Source organism: Lissotriton helveticus, chromosome 2_1 (genome assembly GCF_964261635.1).
Source record: "Lissotriton helveticus chromosome 2_1, aLisHel1.1, whole genome shotgun sequence".
Taxonomy (NCBI): Eukaryota; Metazoa; Chordata; class Amphibia; order Caudata; family Salamandridae; genus Lissotriton; species Lissotriton helveticus.
Window position 1 is genome coordinate 613,118,269 of NC_136059.1, and position 24,020 is coordinate 613,142,288.

At 45.1% G+C, this 24,020-nt stretch overlaps 1 protein-coding gene across 1 annotated transcript in view; it reads left to right on the forward strand.

Annotated features, from left to right (window-relative positions):
* ATG10 (autophagy related 10) overlaps positions 1-24,020 on the forward strand; it is a 760,473-nt gene that overhangs the window by 458,098 nt on the left and 278,355 nt on the right. The gene's annotated exons all lie outside the window — the stretch shown is intronic.

Genomic DNA, 24,020 nt, shown 5'->3' on the forward strand with positions numbered 1-24,020 from the left:
GTGCTACCCCACCTCCCTGTTTGCCATTAGATCGATTGGCACAAATGATGTTATAGCCATCAGGGATGGCTAATGTGATGGCAGGGTTAGTAGTTTCATTCAGCCACGTTTCCGTAATGAAAAGAAGATCCCACTTGTTGTCCTGAAGAGACTGCCAGATGTCAATGGCATGTCTGGGTAGCGATCTACGGTTGACCAATGCCGCTCTTAGGGACACAGATGATCCAGCTCCTCTAGAAAAGGCAGAGCTCCGAATGTGAGAGTGATTCCCCCTTGACTCATAATTGATAAGATGGAATTCACAATCTTTGCAGGCAAAATCCGAGCTCCAGGAATTCAGTGAGAGCAAAGGACCACCATGGCATCGCGTGGGTCTCAATTCAAGCAACTCTGCCCTACTATATACCCCAGTCGTATCTCTAATCAAACGGACAGGGGGACCGGCCCCAGTCGCGTCTTGATCGCGGACGAGCGCAGACGGGCTCGCCTTTGGCGCGCTGCCGGTGCACCCGCTGCGCTTGTCCGCTGCGCAGCCGAGTAATGACGACCATTTCTAGATGGAGAAAGGCAGGAGGGGCCGAGCGACTGGAGCGTCAACCCTCCACTTCCCCCAAGATGGCGGCTGGGTGTATCCGGACCTCCGCGACAGCGCCTAATCGGCTGTGCGGTGTCTAGGGAAGGAGTGTAGCCTCACAGAATGTGAATGGGGAGTTTACAATTAAAATGCGATGTGCACAGAAAAAATAAAAATTTTAAAAGCAACAATTTTTAAAAGCAACAAATATTAACAAATGCGCCGCAGTCTTCCCGGCTTCCGCCTCAAGAAGAACTGCTGCCAAATCCCTATCCAGCCTATCCAGCCCCTGTCACAATACTGGTGGATGCCCACCCTAAATCTGTGACAGTGTGGAACCCCAGTATTTCTTAACTCTTAAGGACTCCACTTATTTGGGTATACCATGGTCTAACTCATACTGTTCCCTTGAGGCGCAGGGTCAAGACTGATTTGCATATAGCTGGGTCTGAACTGAGGTTGCGAAGTGAGCTACAGAACGATGATGGATTCAACCCAGATCTGTGACTGGGGGTGTGTGTCTGAAAAGTTTCAGCTCTCCGTCCATCATCTCCTTGTGTTTGCCTAACTCATACCACTCTCTGGAGTGATTTCCATTCTGGGTGCTGCAGTTGCCAGGCACGTTGCATATCTGTTATATAGTGTGTGAGTTGTATTAAAAAGCCATCCCTGTGTTTGTACCATACTTGCCTCTCCGCCCCTTTTTACCTACTCCCCCCACCCTCTTGGAGTTGGTTTAGTTCATGGAATGTTGGGTTCATGACTAGATCTAACGTTGATTCTTAATGGTTATTCCGGGTGGGCTTCCTCATTAAGTGCATGGTTACCTCATTATTCTAGATCTTTATTTACAATAATCTCTCTCGCACTTTGTTGTTCCCCTAAGCAAGGTCCTCATACATTAAGCTTGTAGCACTTGTGTCTCTAAATTTCATGGCCAGCTAGAAGACATCATTGTTGATTTTACAGAAGGCCAGGTGGCCCTGGGGCATTAAGACCGAAAACCAGATCGGGCAAAAGTATTCAAACCAGCCTTACTTTCTTCCTCCCATCACACTTTCTTTCTATCCATTCTCCGTCTCTCTTTTTTCCCCTCTCTCTGATCTCCCTCCATCCTCTGACTTTCCTTTCTCTCTCTTTACCTCAATTCTTTCTCTCTTGTATTCTGGTTATGTCTCCGCTATGTCTACTACATTAAACTTCAGGACACTAGAGAAAGTAAAACAGGCTGACTTGAGCCTTTAAAGAAACAGCCTCTAGGAACTCCAACCCACCCGGGAAATGCCCAGTGAGATAGGTGGCCAATCAAATCCAGCCCAATTAGCAAGATTCTGGGTTTAATTCAGTACAGATCTCTCACTAGTTTTGGTTGCTGAGGCTGCCTGAGGCCCCTCTTGTATCAAAGGCTCTGCTCACATCTTGCCTTGTGGACAGTCTTCTTCCATACTCCCTTAAGGCTAGATAGAGACCTCTGACCACTGCCATGACAGTGAGCCTTTCAGTCAGTGCTCAAAACACCCCAATTTGGCATTCCCCATTGCTTACTTTTCCCAGTTCTCACACAAGGGTCCTCCACTGCCTGAGGTCATGTACATGGAATCACCCAGATGGTGCATTCACTATGTTGGCTACCTAGCCCCATCACTAGCTCCAAGGCTTAATGTTCATTACAAACCTCTATCTCAACCTTTTTCAAGTCTGCTCCCTAATCTTCTAATTATCTAATTTACTTTTACACATCTGATGTACTCACTCACACGGCACACAATTGATGTAGAACAAATCAAAACATTCACCCCCAGTCAGCAGATCTGGGTTAAATCCATCATTCTTTTGCTCACCATGCAACCCCAGTTTAGATCTGGCCATATGCAAATCAGTCTTGACCCTCTGCCTCATGGGAACAGTCCAGCCCGAACTGCCAAGCCAGGTCCTCCCTGGACCGGAAACAAGCATCCTAGAACCGGTTTCGGGGTTTCACCCCTTTTTAGCCAGGACAGCTTGATTCCAGTGGCACAGTGAGCCCAGGACCCACGTCTGGGCATACCTGGCGCACTTAGGGCGAGAAAGCAAAAGGCACACAATTGATGGATGGAATGTAGAACAAATCAAAACATTCACACCCAGTGAAGAGATCTGGGTTACATCCATTATTCTTTTGCTCACCATGCCACCCCAGTTTAGACCTTGCCATATACAAATCAGTCTTGACCCTTTGCCTCACCTCATGGGAACAATCCAGCCCGAACTGCCAAGGGCTGGACTGTTCCCATGAGGCACAGGGTCAAGACTGATTTATATATGGCTGGGTTTAAACTGGAATAGCATGGTGAGCAAAAAACGATGGATTTAGGCCCAGATCTCTGTACTGGGGTGAATGTATGACATTGTTCTGCATTCTGTCCATCAACTGTTGTTTTTGCATTTGTCACCCCGAGTGGGACGGGTATGCTCAGACTTGAGTCTTGTGCCCTCCATGCCACTGGAATCAAGCTATCCTGGCTGAAGAGGGGTAAAACCCTGAAACCGGTCCTAGGATGCTTGTTTCCAGTCCAGGGAGAACATGGCTTGGCAGTTCGGGCTGGACTGTTCCCATGAGGCACAGGGTCAAGACTGATTTGCATATGGCTGGGCTCAAACTGGAATGGCATGGTGAGCAAACAAACGATGGATTTAGGCCCAGATCTCTGTACTGGTGTGAATGTATGACATTGTTCTGCATTCTGTCCCTCAACTGTTGTTTTTGCAGTACTCATTCACACAGCAGTTTATATAACAAGTTTCCCCACTCACGCATACTCCCAGTGTTCTCATATTTCTTGCTTTCCATCATCGGCTCCCACAGTCTTTCCATGCTGCTACCACTTCTGTGACTCCATTTCTCCCTTAGAGCGCTTCTTGGATCAGAATTCTTATCACAAAGGGCTCATCTCAGAATGTATTCAATCTATCAGCTTTCAGCTCCCCGACTACATATCCTTTTCCAAACTTTGCTTTTTTTAAGAAACACATTTTATTGATGTTATACGCAAAGCAACATTGTGCAATAAAACAACATAGCATTCATTGTACTTCCCAGTTTCTAACACATTTTTAGATCCCCGACTGCCCTCTGTACCACATATCTTAATTAATAGTTCATCAGTCCATAGTTCTCCCACCATTTACCCCAAATCCTATGAAACTTTTTGGGACAGCCTCCTGCCACATAAATAGGTTCTTCCTGCTTGGCAAACCATACAAGCCATTCTGTGTCTCTTAACAGCCCAACCAAGTTTTTCCACTTGTGTCTAAGGTGGTCTCGAGTATTGGGGGCATTACAGATAAGAGAACAGTAGATCTGGGATATCCCAACTTTGCCCGTTTTGCCAATCAAAATCAGGCGAAATTCTGGGACATATGGGATTTCTGTGTGGTGACTCGCTAAGACATGTCAAAGTTGTAAGTATTTGTGGAATTGAGCGCATGCCAGGCCAAAGTCGTGCTGCAGCTCTTGAAAGGATTTCATGCAGGATCCACTCCATACATCCCCCACTGTGGAGATTCCTGTTCTGTTCGATTTCCCGAAACCTGCTAACTACTGGGAGGTATGACTCAGCCACTGGCCTCGCCATGGGGGATCCTGGTGTATCGGCTTCTTGTTCCAGCCCATTAATCTATTAGCAGTGCGCCAGGCTAGAATGATAGCCCTCACGCTCTCTGGCGCCTGGAAGGCGATGGACCTTCCATATAGTATATTCATCACCAAGTCCAACTCTAGAATGTCCAACTCAATCAGGTACGCTGGGTTGCTCCAACCCCCATTCAGCCAATCATTGATCACTAGAAGCTGGGAGGCTCAATAGTATGCCGCCCATCTGCGGCCCTCGTGCCACCTTTGTATACTGATCTACAGAATTTGTAAATGGTAATACGTGGTGGCCGGCCTTTCCATGGAAAAGCTCGGATGAGCTCCGTCACTACCATAAACCATGCATTGGGGGATGGAGAGGGGGAAGTTCAGCAACAATTGTAAAATTTGAAGAATTTTATTTCAAGATCTGATTTAAGATCTATGGGCTTTCTGTATACCCTTGAGGAACTCAGGACCATGCAAAAAATTTATTTTGAAACCTAAAGGAAAACAAAAACTGACTATCCTCAAGCACGGGGATTGAAAAAAATGCTTGGCAAAGATCAACCACTGTGAACCATTTGGCATCAAAGAGGATCTGGAGCAATATTGTAGCTGGATTTGGTACCAAAGGACAACATGGAATGACAATACTGTTAATTCTTTGCAAATCTGGCACAATCCGATATTTGCCATTTGACTTTCGCAAGCCCATGATCGGCGAATTGCATGGACTTTCGACTATCGATCTCATAATTCTTTGTTGTGGCATTAATTCAGTCACTGGAGTGATTCCAGCCACTATCTCTGGTGTGAGATTGTATGGTAGCATTCTTGGAAATTCAACAGTAGGGTTAATCGTTATTTAGACCGGTTCTACACCTTTAATAAGTTAGATGTGTTTCCTAGGTTTTACAGTATCTTGTAAATTGGGAGGTAAATCCTCTACCGTTCTCACAGGGTACAGTCCAACCGCTGTCCCTTGTCTGGCCATTTTAAATTCAACAACCTCATCATGTGTTTGAATAACAACACCATCTGGTGTACAGTAAATTGTGCAAATTAATTTGCACAAAAGAACCCTCCATAACAGATTTACCGGACTGGAATCACACACAACAAACTGGTAATCATCATCAAATGAGCCTATTTTTACAGGAACTTTCTTTTCCACAGGGTTAGTCATTTGTTTATTTATAACACCTCTAAGTTAGATCTTCTTTCCTGAGAGGTGTAGGTTAGGAACTTTCGCTTGGAATGGGTTGCACCGGTGTTTATTAAAAATGACATTTGGTGACCATTCTCCTTTCCTACAAATGGACCACTTTATTCTATATTTAGATTACACCTATTATGCAATTGTCCTCCCCCTCAGGCACCATCAGTGTGGATTGTCGTAGACAAAGCTCCCATTCTTGAACAGGGGAAATTGTTGAAATGGGGACTGATTTTTAAAGGATTTGGATTTAATCGTGGGGTCAGATTCATATTGGACCGGGGATTACCCACATTCTGTGGAAGCATCAAAGCTTGCGGAACTTGCATCATTGGGGCTTGTGACTGATTTGGAGTTTGCATTCGCGAACTGGGACATTCTCCAGTTGAGACAAATTTACATTAGCATTTGCCCATCACCAACTACCCTATTGTAATTCTGAGGGCACTCCCTCTATCAATGCTCCAAGCTCGCTACAGTAATGACAAGGAGTCAGTCTCTTCAATTTCACTATATCTACGCCAGAATTTGGATTCATTGAAACACCTTGCACTCTACCTAGTGAAACACCAATTCCACCTTGCATCATCTGACCTCAACTTTGGCAACCTACACCTTGCATTTCACCAACATTTACCTCATACAGCTGATTTTCAAACCCTTTCTAGGCCAACTTTATTTGGGCAAGCATAAACTTCTCCTTTAGTCTTTTCTTATTCATCTCTTTCTCATCACTACAGTACTTAGTATAGTTCAGCATTTCATCTAGCGATTTTGTCATCACTTTTTTTTGTATGTGCATAATGATCTCTGGGTGCAACCGAAGAACAAACCGTGACTGTAAGCTTCCCATATCTCCCCCTTTAGGATTTTATTGACCACTGTGCTGTTTAAGCACCTGCAACAATCGTTCATAATAGGCATGCACTGAGTATTTTGCTCCCTGAGTTGTCCTATTGATCTTTAGCCAATCAACATCCATTGCTGGGACATTTACTTTCAGGAAAATAATCAGCTCATCATACTTTGACATCACAATAGGAGATAGGGTCTGAGTACGTGGACCCCTTGGAAGTTCTATATGTGACCACTGTATAGCTATCTTACACTTAGCCCATAAGTCGCTCGGTACCAAAATGTTGAAATAGGTATTAAAATCTGTCCAGAGAACCTTTGAAATTTTCACAAACCTGTCAACTCGGGAATTCCATTGTGCAGGATTATCTTTCAATTCAGGGAAATTGCTAGTAAATGTCGCAAGATCACTTTGACTCGATGGTAGATGAACATACCCGCCACCTGGTATCTTCCTCATAGGGAATGTCAGGGCCTCATCTTCATCTGTTGTTGCTGAAGGCAGTTTGCCATTTACCTCCACACTGTTTGCTTCGTTTTCTTTCCCTTCTTTTTCTCCTATTTACTGTCCAATCTGTCAAAATTGCCCCATCTCCAAATGTATTATAAATTCACCCTTGAAGATTGCATGGTGATGATTGCTTTATCATCTAATTGTGCCCTGAAAACTTCTGCCAAGGAAGACTTTTAGAGAGGTGTGCCTCATATTGCCCTGCCTGTTAATTTCTCATGTGTTTTAGCTGCATCCCTAGTAATCTCTTGACTAAGATATATATCAGCTAGTTTTCATGGTATTGATTCAGACGTAAGATTTCTAAACATAGCCTAATGATTTCTTCCGACTCCACCATTAATGTTGGTATGTCTGAGGGTCTAATTCTCCCTTAACTTGTAGATGGTGACTAAATCTCTCCTGTCCCTCTACTCTCTGGTGTCTCCTCAAACCATGGTGGCAAAATCACATTATCGAATGGTCCTATTTGCCCATGAGTAACTGGATTTGTGCAAACAAGTTTTCTCCTTTCTCTTAGAGACTGGACATTTTGTGGTGGGTTCCAGGCAACAATCTGTGGATTTTGCGACATCTGTGTAAACCCTGTCGCTGTTACTCCACCTACAGCTCCTGGAACATCAGGATTTAGGGCAGTGGTTGCTGGTGTTGATACAACAGCAATTGCTTAAGTGTGAGCTGATTTGACTTGTGACATTGGTACTCAAACAGTCAAAGTAGAAGCTGAAACAACCAGGGCAATTACAGTAGTAGCTGTCTCAGCAGTTGCAGCTGCAATGAAAAGAGTTTGAAATGACCCCCCTATCTGCGCTGTGCACAGGTCAACAGGGGATGTGGCAACAGTACCACTAGATGTTGCAGAACTATATGAATCTGATGACAGAGTGAAATAAGGCGCTGGATGTGAGGACAACAGAGCATCTAAGAGATCATCACCAGAATCACTATCAGTGCCAGATTCCTCTGCAATATCAGCTTTTTATTTCTCTGTTTCTGATTTATTTTGGGCTTCTCTGTGGTCAGTGCCGGGTACAGCCTAACTCCCTCAACTACACATTTCCTCCACCTGTGCTGTTCTTCATCCCACTTAGCATCAGTGTAATTATGCCCTGCTCTATTTTGATATTTTTCTTTCACTTTTGCATGTGCTGCACCTCCTAGACCTGCACAGTACGAAACACTGAATGCTTGGAAGCACTGTGCAGGTCAAGGAGGTGGTTTCATGTCATAAAATATTCCCCTTAAATTCGCAATAACCCTCAGGTCAGTTGTGCCAAATTGTGGAAACCTTAATGCTCCCTCCTTTTCGATGATCATGTGCCATTGACAAAGCCACAAACATATATGAAGCCCTAAGCTTGTTGCCTTGTAATGACCTGGAGTACCTTTCGGTGTAGCTTCCTGGCCCTCACCAATAGGAATGTGCTCATCACCCCTAATTAAATCTCTAAGTGCTCTGAAACATTTCATGATTATAACAGTTTAGCAGTAAAAATAGCAAATTTCAATTCAAATCAGCAGCATTTTAATCCAAATCACAATTTACTCTAGACCGGCTCTTAAAACCAATACCAACGTAATTCCTTTCACTGTACGAAATTTGATGATACAACCAATCCCAGCTTGACACTTTGCCCCCACTGACCTATCCCAGCACGGTACTCTCTGATGCAATTATCACTTCTCACAGCGGTTCACCCTCCTTTATTTACTTTTATGTCGCATTCCACACTATTAGTACATTCACAATAATGAGTTATGATCCCTCCTTTGACCTATGTATGTGACTTCCTACAAGATATTTCTCTTGAAACCCCTCAGATCTGTCTGTCATGCCCTAAGAGTCCCTCAAGGGCCCCACCACGAGTTCCTCCCTTCGCTTATTTTTACAGGGCCTCACCAGCAAACGTAGAGACTTTACAGGCTCACACCTGATGCTTGAAGCGCCTTGCAAAGTTGAATTCCTTTTCCAGGGCCTTCCAAAACAAATTACACTGAGGCTCCAAGACCTTTGCGATGGCAGGTTTGTGAGGCAATTATGCAGGTAAGCCTCTTTTTGATTTTAAAACTATTTCTTGAACTTTTCCCACCCTGGCCCCAAATGTATGCCTTTCTGATGGATACTTCGAACTGCAGATTTCTTACCTTTAAAATATTTCCCAGGCACAAGACTTAATCTGAAAGCTTTTTCAGCAATACCTCACTGCGTCGTTGGGCAGCTTGGCGCTGGCTTCTTATTGACCCAGAAATTACAGCGCAGAGCTGCATATAAGCACCACCCCTGTGCCCTGACATTAGTCCCTTTCTTTCCATATCTGACATGGATGTGGAGCTACGTTACCAATTTAATCTGCCTACTAGTGATTCCTGAAACAGAAAAAAACCAGTGTGCTAGGGAACGTAATTACCTCCCAAGACTCCAGGTTTCAAATCATGCTGCAACAGTAGAAAACAGATGTAGGTCACAAACCCGCGCAAGGTATGTCTCTGGTGTTTGGGGGGTACGGCTCGAAGATGTGCGACAAGTGCTACCTCATCCACCCAAAACTGGTTTGGGATCAGGAAACAAAGCTGTACATCACATAACACAAGAAGAAGTTGTGGGCCTTGCGGAAATCCTGCTACAAGTCAAGGGCACGGCCCCGCTCCCACTCCTGAGGTCCTTCCTGGGAGTGGTCTATTGCATGGTCAAAGTCCTCCAGTAAGTCAAAATAGAAGTCCAGATGACAATAAGATAGCGAAATGGGACTTGACCCCATCCACACACTACCTAGAGAAAAGACATGAGAGTGACATAATGGCAGTTGTTCTCTCTCCAAATCTGCAGTTGTGGAGCCGATTCCTTACTTAGTGCCAGTGTGCCCCATATTTCCTGGTCTACTGGCAACGTCCCAGAAAATCAAAGACTTTAAGGAGGCCATGTTGCAGATATTTGTCACTCTTCCGACTCCATCTCATGCTCCTCCAAGCACCAAAGATCCCCAAGGGCCCTTAGTCGGGTTACCACTGGCGGATCCAACCTCAGTGTTGTCTAACCCTCTTGCCCCATTATAGGCTCTGTCCGGGCTCCCATGCAGACTTTCACCCTAGCTGCAAGACCTGCGTCAGCCCATTTCTTCGTCTACACTGGTACTGACACTGCTGTCACTGCAGAAGGTTCTGGCACTGGTTTTAGTGTCTTGAGCCTGAACTGACTTCAGCACAATTCTGGCCGATAATCTGTTCTAAGAAATTGCTAAAGTACAACCGGTCACCATCTAGCCTAATTCTAATCCTATGCCACCATTAGAGCAGACACCCATCAGAGACTCCATTCCTCTGATTCTGACCAAAATTTGCCACCACCTCTAGATGGCAAACATGGGGATGAGGATGATATAAATCCCATATTATGATTAAGACATTTTTACATGAACTTGTAGGCAGCCAGAGACCTTGCTACTTCCCCTGATACAGGGTTGAAATCGCCATTTGGATCTCCAACGAGAGTGCTTCTTTTGTTGTGGTTATTCAACGTCCAGGTGACATCTTGGACCTACAACTACTCTCTATTGAGGTTAAGACAAATGACACTTATTCCAATCTTACAGCCTGGGCAAGCCACATATGAGCCCTTGGACCCATTTGATGAATCCCATACTGACACCTTAATGGGCACATGGTCCAAACACTTCTGAGAGTCTGGGTGCTCAAGCTTCAGCCAGCAAGGTGACCCCCAACGTATTCACCATGACTCCCCTAGATGAGAGTATAAGAGGACTGAGGCATTCAGAAAACGAATGGGCACTTCAGTTTGCCTAGCACTGAGGTCAGTCAGTGGAGTTTGTTTATTGGCCAGATATCTGTAAGTCCCCTGGGACATGGCAGGCAAGATCTTGCCAGCACTCCTAGAAGTCCCCAAGGTCTCTTTGGCTCAAACATTCAAAATGGTCAAGATCCCGCCACATATGCGATTTGTGTTGGCCATAGTATTACTGATTGTTTTGGAAGGGCGGTTGGCACTAGTGTAGTAGTTTTGCCATGTGTGGATGTGCTCCATTGGATTCCAAGGAGACGTACAGGCCCTCTCATTAATATGCCTTTTAATGTCTCTCTTTTAATGTTTTAATCTCTTTTAATGTTCGGTGAAATAGCTGAATCTGCCATGGAATGTTTCAAAAAGAGTAAGGCTACAGCACATTCTCTGAGTCTTTTGACCCTGTTTCCTCACCAGTTTCAGAAATCCCAAGGCTACTCTGGGGAGGCAGGCATGTAGGCTACATCAGTCCCTTTCAGCCTCTGTTGCAATCACCCCAGCCCTTTCAAGGGCGGGAACGTAGATCGGGCAGGCAACGTCCTCCCACTTCCCTTACCCTGTGCCAACAGCCCCCAAGGCACTTTAGCGTGCCATTAGTGGCCCACGCCCACCCTATTGTGGCAGGATCCAGCAGTTTCTCCTAGGGTGGTGATCCATCATGTGTGACAGATGGGTTCTTCAAATCGTTCAGCTTGGCTATGCCTTCCCTTTCTTTCTGCTGGGCCGAATGTTCCCTCCACAGCAGTGTGAATCTCAGAGGAACACCTGCTTATTCTGTTGCAAGAGGTGCTGTTTTACTCTTCAAAGGAACCATTGAGAGGGTTCTGGACCCAGAAATAGGGAAGGATTGCTATTCACACTATTTCCTTGTTTCGAAGGAGGATGGGGGCCTCCGACCCAGCTTAACATCTTGGGCCTATGAATGCCTTCCTGCGGAAGGACAAATTCAAAATGCTCACGTTGAACCAGGTCGTGTCTTTCATGGTGTGCTTGAACCTGTAGGACACATATTTTATATGCTTGCCCTGTAGTTCCTAGATATTACCTGAGGTTCAGTGTAGATCAGGAGCATTTTCAGTATGAGGTGCTCCTGTCGGCTACAGCACTGCTCCTGGGGTGTTCACCAAAGTGATGGTGGTGGTTGCTGCTTCTCTTCAAATGTCAGAGATACTTGTTTTCCCCTAACCTGATGAGGGCTCTCCACAGTCAGTGATAGACCACCTCTGGACGACAGGGAACTCCTTGACATCATTGAGTTTCACAATCAATGAGCGGCAGTCGGACAAAACTCCTTCGTAGAGGCTTTTTTTCATCAGAACTGTCCTGGATACGGTACAGCTCAAGGCCTTCTCTCAGTTGAACGAGTCCGTGACATTAAGGCTACGATCCCAATGTTTCTGCCTGGGTCCTGGATCTCAGTGGGGGCAGCTCTGAGGCTTCTTGGAATTTCAGCCCCCAGCATCCTTCTTGTTGACTATGCTAGGTGGCATATGTGGGCTCTTCAATGGAATCTGAAGTTGCAGCACCCAGCACCAAGGAAACTTGTCAGATGCCATTCTGATTTCAGAGTAGACAGTGCATGATAAGCAGTGGTGACTTCTGAACTGCAGTTGGTGCAGTGGCAAAGTGCTCTCCCTTCTCCAAACAGAGCGGATATTGGCGACATACCTGCCACTGGTGGTTTGGGGAAGTAGTGAATAGAGGACTCTGGGCTCTGGCAGCAACCAAGCTCATATCAATCTGCTGGAGTTGTCGGACGGTCGCCTGGCATTAAAGGCATCTTGCCTTGAAAACACTCACTAAGAGATACATTCCGGCTAGAATGGACCAAGTGTCTCCTGTAAGCCTTCTCATCCCTCTATTTCCTGCCCTGAGTGCTGAAAAAGATCAGGCACGATCCGGCCCAAGACATTCTAATGGCTCTGGAACTTTTGACCATGAACATCTGACCTCCGATCAGGCGTGGAAGAACTTCTGTCGGAGCAGCAGGGCGGGGTCATCTACTTGCACCTGCGCAAACCACACCTACACACGTAGAAATGGAGTGGTGGCAGTTAACTGCATTTGATTTGCCACCTGAAGTTGTGGGCATAATTCTTGCTTCTAGGTGCCAGTCCATATATGCTGGATGCTGGCTCAAATTTGTGGCCTGATGTGGGGTCCACAAGGCATACCCTTTACAATCCACACTGTCAGATGTTTCATTGTTTCTTTTGTCTTTGGATTAGCAAGGCATTGCAGTAGGCGCTTTTGAAGGTTATTTGACGTTCTTTTCTGCCTTTTTGCATTTGCCGGGCAACTATCTTTTAAATTACCTGTTGTGATGCAGTTTATTGAAGGTTTGCCATACATGTTCCCTTCCAAAATCTTTAAGATGCCACAGTGGGAACTTCAGTTGATCTTGAGGGTTTTCATGTGTTTACACTCCGAGTAGATGCACAGCTACTTGTTTTTTTATAACAGATTTCTTTGATTTTGCAACAAACATAAACATTTCTAGTTGTGTTATGCATTTTGTATTTCTTCTCCAGTGATAGTCAGATCATAATGGCCTAAGCAATGAAAAACAACTTCCCCATATATATCAACCACCCTCTGTCGTGCACCGGGACTACTGCAGTCTACCAGAAATGTAAAGTGGTATTCTATGACCGGCTGATAGGGTATATCTCAGGTCTATCTCCTGTTGTGCAATGTGTACACCCTGTTCCCCTAATCTTAATGCTGGAATAGTGGTTACTCAATTAGTGGATATGTTCTCAGGCGTGTTTGGCAATTAGTCTGGTACACGGGTCTCTGGGTTCTTCAGAGCTTCTACTAACACTTCCCAGGCTCTGGCCAAGTCTGTAGAATCCAATCTGCGTCTACCCTCTCGGAGCAGTGCCGCACCCTCGTTGTCAGTCCATCTCTCCAGTTCCTTTTGGCAAACCAGCAGTCTAGGTCCCCCTGCTGTTTTCCAGTTCCTTATGATCTCCCTCTTTGCCAGTATAAAAGCTAAGCCCTGGAATTTACTTGTGGCTTTCGTTTTTGCTGTGTATGGGAAATTCCTCAGGAGGCTATGGGCTGGCTCACTGGGACCTCTTTGTCTTTGATATCTGCAAACTATTGCAGTTATCTCTTCCCAATAAGTAGCAAGGTTTGGGCAAGACCAGAGCATATGGAAAAATTCTGCACTCACTTCTCCACATGTCGGGCATTTTGCATCTGTTATATGGCAATAACTCTTGATCCTCCCAGGTGTAAGGTTTGCTCTGTGTAATACATAAAAGTTTATGAGTTTGAATCTGGCATTCCTTGATGTCTTAGGTACTCTCTCTAATATAGTTGCCCAGTCTTTCTCAGCTATGAGGTTCCCTACATCTTCCTCCCATTATGCGCGCAGTGTGCTGAAGGGTAACATCATGTCTTCTCTTATCGCCTTTTATAAGCAGGTAACCGCTTTAGATGTCCCCGATGTTATTATATACATACAGCTTTTGTGCTGTGGGGGTTCCACCATCCCTGCTCTCCAGTGTTTACGTATAGCAGCGGCCACTGCACTGTGGAGTAAAAAATGTCTAGGGTGTAGGTTATATTCCAGTTGCACAGCTGCTTGCTGCGTCATCTTACCTTGAAGATAATTGTTCTCATTGCGATCACTTCAGCTCGTCATGTGAGATAACTTTAGGCACTGTCGGTTGAACCATCCTACATTACCTTTTGCGAGACAAACTGATGCTGTGCACTCAGTCAGGCTTTTTGCCAAAGGATGTGACTCTGTTCTATGTTGGGCAATCTGTCACTCTCCCAGCATTCTTTGCCCCTCTTCACCTTTTGAAAGAGGAGGAGAGACTCCATTGGTTTGCACCCCATGAGAGCTTTAAGTTTTTACATTGATCGTGCCAAGGCTCATCGGGTGCGCGATCAGCTTTTTGTGGGGATCTCCGGAGGGAAGAAAGGAAAGGGTGTGCAGAAGAAGAGTGTCTCAAGGTTGATAGTTTTCTGCATTAAGAATTGCTATGCAGTGGCCAGAAGGCCTCCAGAAGGATTGAGAGCCCATTCCACCAAAGCTAAGGGTGCTACCTCTGCATTGACGAGCAGCGTGCCTGTCCTTGACATCTACCAGGATGCAACGTGGACATCAGTGTATACATTCACAAAGCAGTAGTGCCTTGATTTTTTTTTTTACAGATTTTATTGCCTTTTTCCTGTTCAACATACCAGTTTACAAATTTCATTTCTATTGGCTGTTGGTCATAGGTTAACATTTACATATTCAAGTTGTTTTACATCATATCAGCACAACATTTATCTGTTCCATGAATAGTTCCCCAAACAACTCCCCCCTCCCATAACCCAACTGCTGGTCGCAATTAGTGTTCTGTTGTGCATGCGTGGGGCGCCTGTCCTCAATTAAAGTGTTAATTCCCATCTCTCCTGTTGCTAGTCGCCCCTATTGATCCCCTTGAGGCCCTCCCGACTTTTCTTAATTTACTCAGTTGGTAGCATCTGGTCTAAATCCCGTTCTGGGTTTTGTTGTATTGGGTTTTCCCTGTCTGGACTGTGTCACTGCTGTCGAATCGTCTGATTCTAAGTCAGGGTGTCGCATACTCTCAGCCAGAGCTTCCCAGGCCCTGGCCCTTTCAATTTTGCCTATCCCCCTTTGTGCATTTCTAAGCAGGATCCTACCCTCACAGCTCGTCCAATTCTCCAGTTCCAGTATTTCCATCTTGCAAGGCAGCCCCCCTGCCCCTCCCCCCCCCCCCGGTGCTTTCCATCGGCTAGTAATTTTGCGCTTGGCCAGGATATATGCCAAATCCTGAAATTTGTCAGTGACTCTTGTTTTAGATGTGTGGGGGAATAAGTTAAGAAGGCTGTGCACTGGCTGGCATGGAGCCCCTTGGTCAATTACTCTAGCTGTTTTAGCCATCACCTCCTGCCAGTATGTAGACAAACCTGGGCACCCCCAGGGCATGTGCAGTATGTATGCGCCCAGCTCCCCACATCTTGGGCATCCCACATCTCCCCTGTGAAAATATTGATTGATGCGTTCTCGAGTAAGAAATGCCCGGTGTAAGACGTAGAAACTAATTAGTCTAAAACGGGCATTCCTCGATACCTTGATAGTCCTGTCTAGTATGTTCTCCCAATCCTTATCTTCCAGGTGGGTAACCAGGTGTATTGTCCAATGATCGCTCAGTGCCGTCAAGGGTTGGATGGAGTCTTTGCCAATTGCTCTGTAAAAGCAGGTGACTGCCTTTATAGTGCCTCCTGCTGTTCCTATTTTGCCATTGGAAGAGAATAATGTCACTCATTCTTGGAGCAGATTCGTGGGAGTTTCTGTGTTTTTTTTAAGCCCCGTCCCCTTTGTTTCGTCATGAAGAGGTGGCCCATTGTGGGTGTTTCCTTTTTTTTTGCCAGGGCTGTTTTTTCGTCAGTCTGTGCCAGCTCCCCGCTCGCTCGCAGTCTCCTCCCTGTGCTCCCACGGGGGCGGCTCTGACAACGCTTGTTTTCCATTTGAAACACTGTGTGACAATTGAAAAAAGTTTCCTTGTAATGTTAAGAGTTTTACCCAGGCAGACGAAAAACACAGTTGGCAGCGGGCAGCTGTTCCCGGACTCTCCAACACTCTTAAAATGCCCGCCGTGCCGAGGAATCGCTGAGCAGTGCGCCCCCCTCCGCCGCTGCTGCTGCCTCCTTTCTGGCTTCCTCCCCCGCCCGCTGCTGCCGGAGCTGCCTTCCCTGGAAACCTCGCTCCGTATAGCGCTGCCTCGGAGCCTTCTGCGGCGCAGCGCTCCGGCGAGGGCTGGTTGGTTCTTCCTGCATGCTTTCTGTAAAGCGGGGATTTTTAATGCACATTACTACAGCCATGGCGGATGTTACTGCCAGAAGCCTACAGTATGAATACAAGGCGGTGAGTCTTAGTTGGCATACATGCCCATATTGTAACACTGTTGGGAGATTTTGAAAAGATATCTAAGAACGTATTTTCCCTATTAACGTATATTGAAGAAGAGGTGATTTTTAGGCGGGAGACCAATTAAAGCTATGTTTTTGCTTCAAACGTCGGGCATGTTGGATTGCGTGTGCACAATTACGTGCAGCGAGTGCCAAATGCACTCTACCCTAGCCGTTAGGCCAACTCAGCTCTGTACTCATGTTTTCCACAAGCCCCTACGGCATGCATTTATTTAGTGGCTCCGGTGAATGACGCTGCCGCCCAGTGACGGGGCTGTGGGCATGATGTTTTTCACCAAGAATCGCGTTGTCGGCTGCTGTTTACGACAGATTCGGTTCCCTTTGCTTGTACCTCAAGTTCAAAAAAGTGTTTACTCTATTTGTTTGTTTACAGTAGTCATTAAAGGGCCGTTTACAATCGCAGCTCTTAGGATGTCGGCAGTCTGCAGATGTTCACGTAGATTGCCTGCGTGGAGGGCGCAGTGCCCGTCCGTGCGAGCCTAGCCTTGGATGGGAGGAGAAAGCACTGTCCGTGTCGGTGGGTTCCCTCGGTGAACACCGGCACTCCTGGGTATATGCGGGGCAGAGTCAGAGAAAACCCAGTGCTTGCTACTCTGTGTGTATTTACAAAGTAGGAAATATATTTACGGAATTGGCTCATTTAAATGAATTAACTGAAAGTTCCCTCGTTGTAGCAGTTGGAGGCCAGAGGGCATTGAGCTGTGTGTTTCTCAGACGGAGCTGCATGCATCTGAATCCGGCTCCTTCACAACAAATGGAGGCGTCAGTTGTTTTGTTCGCCCTTCTCTGTCGTGCTTTTATTTGAGGTGGTTCCCATGCCTTTATTCTCGTCTTCTCTTCTTACCCCATGGCCAGTTTGCGGGGCACACGCATATCAGTAATGCTGTTTGTTGTCTTATGTTAATTATTCTGTTTCTCTTAGCTGTGGTGAGCGCGACTTTTATCATGCCCAGTCTTTACAACCATCACCACCTACTATAAGAGAAATTGTAGTTTGTTTTTTTACATGACAGGCTCGGGCATACAAGTTCCAGCATGCTTCTTGTTGGCTGAATGACCAGGCGGTGGCTACGACTGGTAGTCATGGTACAGGTTCCTTGCACTACCTTCATTAAAAGATTGCCCAATCTTCATCCACATTGTACCTGGAAGCTCTTAGCAAAGTGTAACACCAAATTGTAATGCCGCTTTTCGCCTTTGCTTAGTGCATTTAGACCCGATGCGTCCTTTCTGCCGGACCAGACACGACCCTCAAGTTTTCAAAGTCCATGTTTACGCCCCTCCATCAGTACCTTTTTATTTATTAGTTTGAAATCTGATGTGCACCTGTTTTTTTAACAGGACTACAAATACCACAATGCCTATAAAAACCGTCCTTGGACCACATTCAATACCCAAGCACTGACCCGGCAAACCTGGGAGTGTTTGAGACGCAGTAATCAGGAGGGGGAAGAGAGGCTGGCTGCCAGACACTTGTATCCCCCCTCATATGATAAGCGTCTCGTTTGACAGCAGTCAGAACAAAGCCCCAGAAGAACTATAGAGGCGCTGCTAGCAGAGCAAATTACCCAATCGGTATAAACTGTGCTATCTGAGGGTAGATATGCGCAATCGGACCCATAACCTTGATGTGTGAAGCTTAAAAAGAAAGGGATAATAAATGTGAAATGTATTGGAAAGCTAGGAGGGAAGGGTGCAGTGTTTCTTGCCGTCTACAGCAGAGCGAGGGGGTGTGGGGGGAGGACATTTTGGCAGTGTTACCATTTTGCCGAGCTGAGAGGTGCGCGAGACATGCAGTGTAGTCCGCAACACCTTAAGAGGCTGGTTCACAAACGAAAAGACAGACCCGTGAGAGCAAAATCATAGTTTTAACCTTCAAACGGTGTTTGTACTAAATAATATATATCTGGTTTATAAATCTTATTTTCGGCGATCTACTGCCAGTCCTTTAAAATGATGGAATATTTAATTAACCCTGCCTGTGTAGATGTTCATTTAGTTGCTCATGATGTAGCGCCGAAAGGTGGACCAGTTTACCACATTACTACAGCCATGGCGGATGTTACTGCCAGAAGCCTACAGTATGAATACAAGGCGGTGCTTCTTCACAAGTATTTTTTTACTACATTGGCTCTTGGAATTATGCTCTGTGGCTCTGTGTGTGTGTGTGTGTGTGGGGGTGTGGCTCTGTGTGTGTGTGGCTCTGTGTGTGTGTGTGTGGCTCTGTGTGTGGCTCTGTGTGGGTGTGGCTCTGTGTGTGGCTCTGTGTGTTTGTGGGCAGCTCTGTGTGTGCGTGGCTCTGTGTGTATGTGTGTGTGACTCTGTGTATGTGTGTGGCTGTGTGTGTGTGGGTGGCGCTGTGTGTGGGTGGCACTGTGTGGGTGGCACTGTGTGAGTGGGTCTGTGTGTGTGGGTCTGTGTTTTGGGCTCTGTGTGTGTGGCTCTGTGTGTGTATGTGGCTATGTGTGTGTGTGTATGTGTGTGTGTGGCTCTGTGTGTATGTGTGTGTGGCTCTGTGTGTGTGTATGTGGCTCTGTGTGTGTGTGGGTGGCGCTGTGTGTGGGTGGTGCTGTGTGTGAGTGGCTCTGTGTGTGTGGGTCTGTGTGTGTGGGTCTGTGTGTGTGGGTCTGTGTGTGTGGGTCTATGTGTGTGGGTCTGTGTGTGTGGGTCTGTGTGTGTGGCTCTGTGTGTGTATGTGGCTCTGTGTGTGTATGTGGCTCTGTGTGTGTGGGGCTCTGTGTGTGTGGCTCTGTGTGTGTGTGTGTGGCTCTGTGTGTGTGTGTGTGGCTCTCTGTGTGTGTGCGTGTGTGTGTGCAAATGCAATAGGTCTCGCCTTTGTGAGAGATTAAGCTATTGGCATTGTAAATGACAATGCCATTTATTTATCTGTTTTCAAACCCAACACATAAATAAAAAGTTTGTCATTTACAATGCCAATAGCTCTAACTTTTGCAAAGGCGAGACCGTTGCATTGTAAATGCTTGTTTCCTTATTTTTAGACCCTGCATAAAAACGAACCGTTGCAGTTCACCCCATGAGCATGTAACTTAGGGCCCTCGAGTCCACCTAGACCAAATGTTCTGTCTGCTGTTCCGAGCCTGCTATAAGAACCTTCATTTGTCCAAGGTTGTTTGTGAGTTGAAAGCCTTTCAGCTAGTAGCAGGTGTATCTGAACACACCCTAGCAATTTAACAGCCCAATTCCCTCAGTTGTTCCTTTTTCTGCCATAGGTACTGAACTGAGAGGTTTACTGAAACATCCTCTTCTGGGATCTCCTTAGTCAGGGATTCACATTATTTTTGAAGCTTCTGACTCTTGAGGATACTTGGGATAACTACCCGTCCTGTTAGTGCCCACAGCGATTTTTTATATTGATAAATAGTGTATCCATATTTAGAAGGAGGTTTATTGGACAGCACAAAAACCCTGGAAGTCTTCTTTGTTGGGTCTTTTGGTGAGTGACTGGGTGGATTTCTTGTTTTGAGGGGCTCAGGATATAATAATTTGCATCTCCTCATTCCTCCCTCCTTCCCTAGCTACCTCATAATTGCTGTACCTATACCAGGGGTTAGGTGAAGCAAATGCCTCAGTGGTCTCCCCCCTAACAGACGCTGATGTGTTCTAGACAAAATGGCAGTATCAGAATTTCTTTCTTTAAGTTAATGGATGAGGCTATTCTGTTTACTACCACCATCAGAGACTATCTATGAATAATTAGGAGATGCCGATCCCAAAAGTATCACATTATATGTATTGTGATTAAGTGTTTGAGTCAACAGGGATCAGCCTTTACAACTCGGATATGCCCTGGATGACTTTGAAACAGCAACCAGGTATAATCCCCTAGGTATCTGAGGTTGTGTGGAAAAGCGCCTGAATTCCATTTGTTTGCTAAAGAAAGCTTCTAAGACAGGGTTTCCAAAACTGGGTGTCGAGACCCACTGGTGGATCACCAGCGTAGTTCTGGGGGATCCTAAAGAGCAAAAAAGACGCCTTTACATGTTGTATTTATTTGATCACATTTGCTGTGCTTCAAAGACCGAGGTCAAATCTCGGGATATGTCTTCTGACAAATTGCTGCTTACTCTTTTAACATAAGAATTGGTGTTTAGTTTTCTGTCTCTGACTGCAAAATAAGACAATTTTTTAAGAGAAGAAGCTGACAATTTTTAGGGGTTTACAGGAAACGCTGTAGGATGTAATTTTTTATACATTCAACAAAACGTAAATACCAGTAAAAAAACTGTACATATATTTCACAATTTATCAGAAGTTAGGAAAGCAAAAATGAAGTGCATTTTTTGTAATTTTGAAGTGTGATGGAAAAAAAGATTTTAATAGGATCAAAATCACAACACTTTTACTTGGTGATGGGAAAATAATAAATATTCACTGAAACCAGGTATCCACATATTATAATGTGTGTGCTATATAGTTTAATCAGCAAAACTATTTGTCTGTGCAAATGTAGTGGCCATTTCAATGGAAAATGTGCTATTTGTAGTGGACAGTAAACTACCACATGATGCTTTAGTAATATATTTGCAACAGTATGCTCCAAAAGGCTCCTCCAGCTGCATACTACACCCTTACCACTCCCCTGGTAAAAACATTTGCAACACAATGTGTAAAGCTTGGATTTTTCCCCATCCCTTTGACTACAGTGATGTAACATTGATGTTTGCACCCCCGCTCAGAAAAATGTACTTGCACCATGGTGCAAAGGTGCTAAACGATGTTCGAGTCCAGTTTTAAAACAAACCCTTGCAAGTATTCCTAAGCAAGACTCTGAGTGAGTGATCCTTCAGTATATGTTGCTGGTGTTTTGTTTTACTTCACAAAGCCATTTCAACTGAGAATGTGCTCACCATACAGAATCCTACACAATCTTTCAACTTGTGGATGAATTTTACACATATATTGAGAAATATGGATGTGGAATAACAGCCAGAGTTGCTGACATTGGATCTGGAGAACGAGGTTCGGGTCCCACTGTTGGCTCTGGGTAAAACACATAATCTCCTGATCTTAAAATAAAATGAATCTGACCTTATGTAATGTGATGTGGTGCTCGTGTAAAGTGCTCTAGTAACCTTGGGCAGTGCTTGCGCTATATCAAACTGCAATATATAGATAGAGTCCATAATTTACCACTGGGCCTGATTTAAGTGAACAGATGCCACACTCCAGCACCACACTCTGAAAAGTTTCAGCTCCCTGCAGTTCACCATCTGCCACTTTTATGGGCTGGTCAATAGACTGGCCACAGTCAGAAGAAGACATATCTAAGGGTGTGGACAAGGTTGTGACATTTACTGACAATTGCTGTTAGAGAGGAATGCAAACATTTTCAAAGATTGTATTGTTTTAGTAATTCGCAGTGTTTGGAAAGCATGTCTATTATTACATTAAAGACCGTCTCTGCTTCATGTCCGTTAAAGCTAGGTGTGTCGCAAAAGTTTGTCATTCTAAAAATTGGGTCCAGGTTCTAAAACGTTTGGGAAGCACTGTTCTAGGGTGATCCTGGGTCTCCTCTTCAACGTAGGGAAGTTATCTGACAACTCAACTGACTATTTCATTCAGATTTAAGCCATCAGGTCTCTTTTACAAGTGGAACGCATCGGGCCAGGAGCAAGCAGGTTCTAGGAGGCGTTTTACCAGTAGGTATATCAAACGTAAGATGTTGTCTAGGTAGAAGTCACCTCAGAAGGTCCTTCAGCATGTGTGCAGACCCAGGGAAACCTGTTAGGTTAGATTTTTCTGTCGTTTTTGCACTGTTTCTCACTGAGTGATCCAGTTTGCTCCGAATAATTTTTTTCCCCGCTAATGATATACATTTAAGGTTGACAAGAGGTCCTTTGTTGTATGTGGCATTTACTCAACAATACATATGTGAGCAGTGGCGTATAACCTAGAATCATTATTTTTATGTGCAAATAAGTTCATAATGTGCATCTTAAATACAAATCATCCCTTTAGATGGCCACAGTGTTCAATATTGGAAAGGAAATGAAACCTCTAAGGTCGACCATCTTTTCCGATGTATAAGCTGTCATCCGGTCTTGTACAGACTCTCACTCGCTTTTTGGCTATCTATGGCCACAGTGTTCAATATTGGAAAGGAAATGAAACCTCTAAGGTCGACCATCTTTTCCGATGTATAAGCTGTCATCCGGTCTTGTACAGACTCTCACTCGCTTTTTGGCTACCTATAGAGTGCATGTTATGAGTGAGTTCGGCAAAGCAATGTTTATTCTGGGAACGGTTGAATTACTAGCTTAATAGATTTGCATCTGTATAAAAACATATCGATACATCGGATGTATATGTCTTTTCTCCACTCTATCTTAACAATGCTAACTGGGATATTGTCTGTGTCAGTCCGATAAAAATGAGGAGTTGCCCCCATTATTTTTCTACTTTTTATCTTAACGATGCTTGGCATACCGCTGCTTACTATAAGCATTTTTCAATACATTTGCCACACATGCAATCAGAAGTCAGGACCTTTACTCAAAGACCTTCTTCTGTGGATCTATGGTGGACGCAAAGTTAAAACACAGTGATTAGTGGTACATCTCACAAGGATGTGTTTCCTCAGAATGGATTTTGAAACATGAATGTTTTCTATTTCTAACCATAGCACTCAATGAACTATCGACAACTTGGTCAAATGTTATCTTTCTTGCATTGAGTTTGTTTTTTCCCGCCCTCCTTTTTAGGGTCAAGCCTGCAACAGCATGTGCTAGCGCATGTGTCATGCTTGCAAGACGCTGTTGTATTCAAAGAAAGGCTTGGAGCCCGCCTATGACTTACCCTTTGTCTGCTTCACCATCATTCCTCTTTGCAGCCCCCTTCATTGGCCAGTGCAGCCAAAACTTCCCTTCCTATGCGTGCCATGGAGCAAGGGCCAAGCACAGATTGATTCAGAACAGTGCTTGTCCACTGCTCCAGATGTGATTGAGGTACAATGTATTGCCTCCTTCCACTCTCACTACATCCATAGTGCTTGCATGCGTTCCTGCACCCCGTGGCTCCTTGCCCCGTATCTCTCTCACCATCATGCGGTGTTGTTTACTCCTTCCCTCCTGCTGCCCGTCGCCTTGCTTGGTTTTTCTTTGGTGGTTTTGCCGATCTCCTTGCTTCCTTGTCTCTTCCTTCATCATAATAATTACTTATTCTCCAGGAGTTGATTCACCCTTATCCCTCCTCTGTCCTTCCTTGCCCAGTGTTACTGCTATTTCCCCCTGTTCTCATAACCCCCATTCTTGCTTGCTCCCTCCTGGATACCAATCGACTTGGTAGCAATTAAAGGGACCGTCTATTTTGAACTAAACCACGCATAGTGCGGATATCGGCAATCCCCCTGCTCGACAGTAATTAGTCGCACTGCGTAAAATCCACCCAAGAATTTGTTGGAGAAAGTTTACTGCAGATATATTACATACAAGGAGTATGGCAACTTGGTGGGTTAATTTACGGGCGATCCAAGGGCAG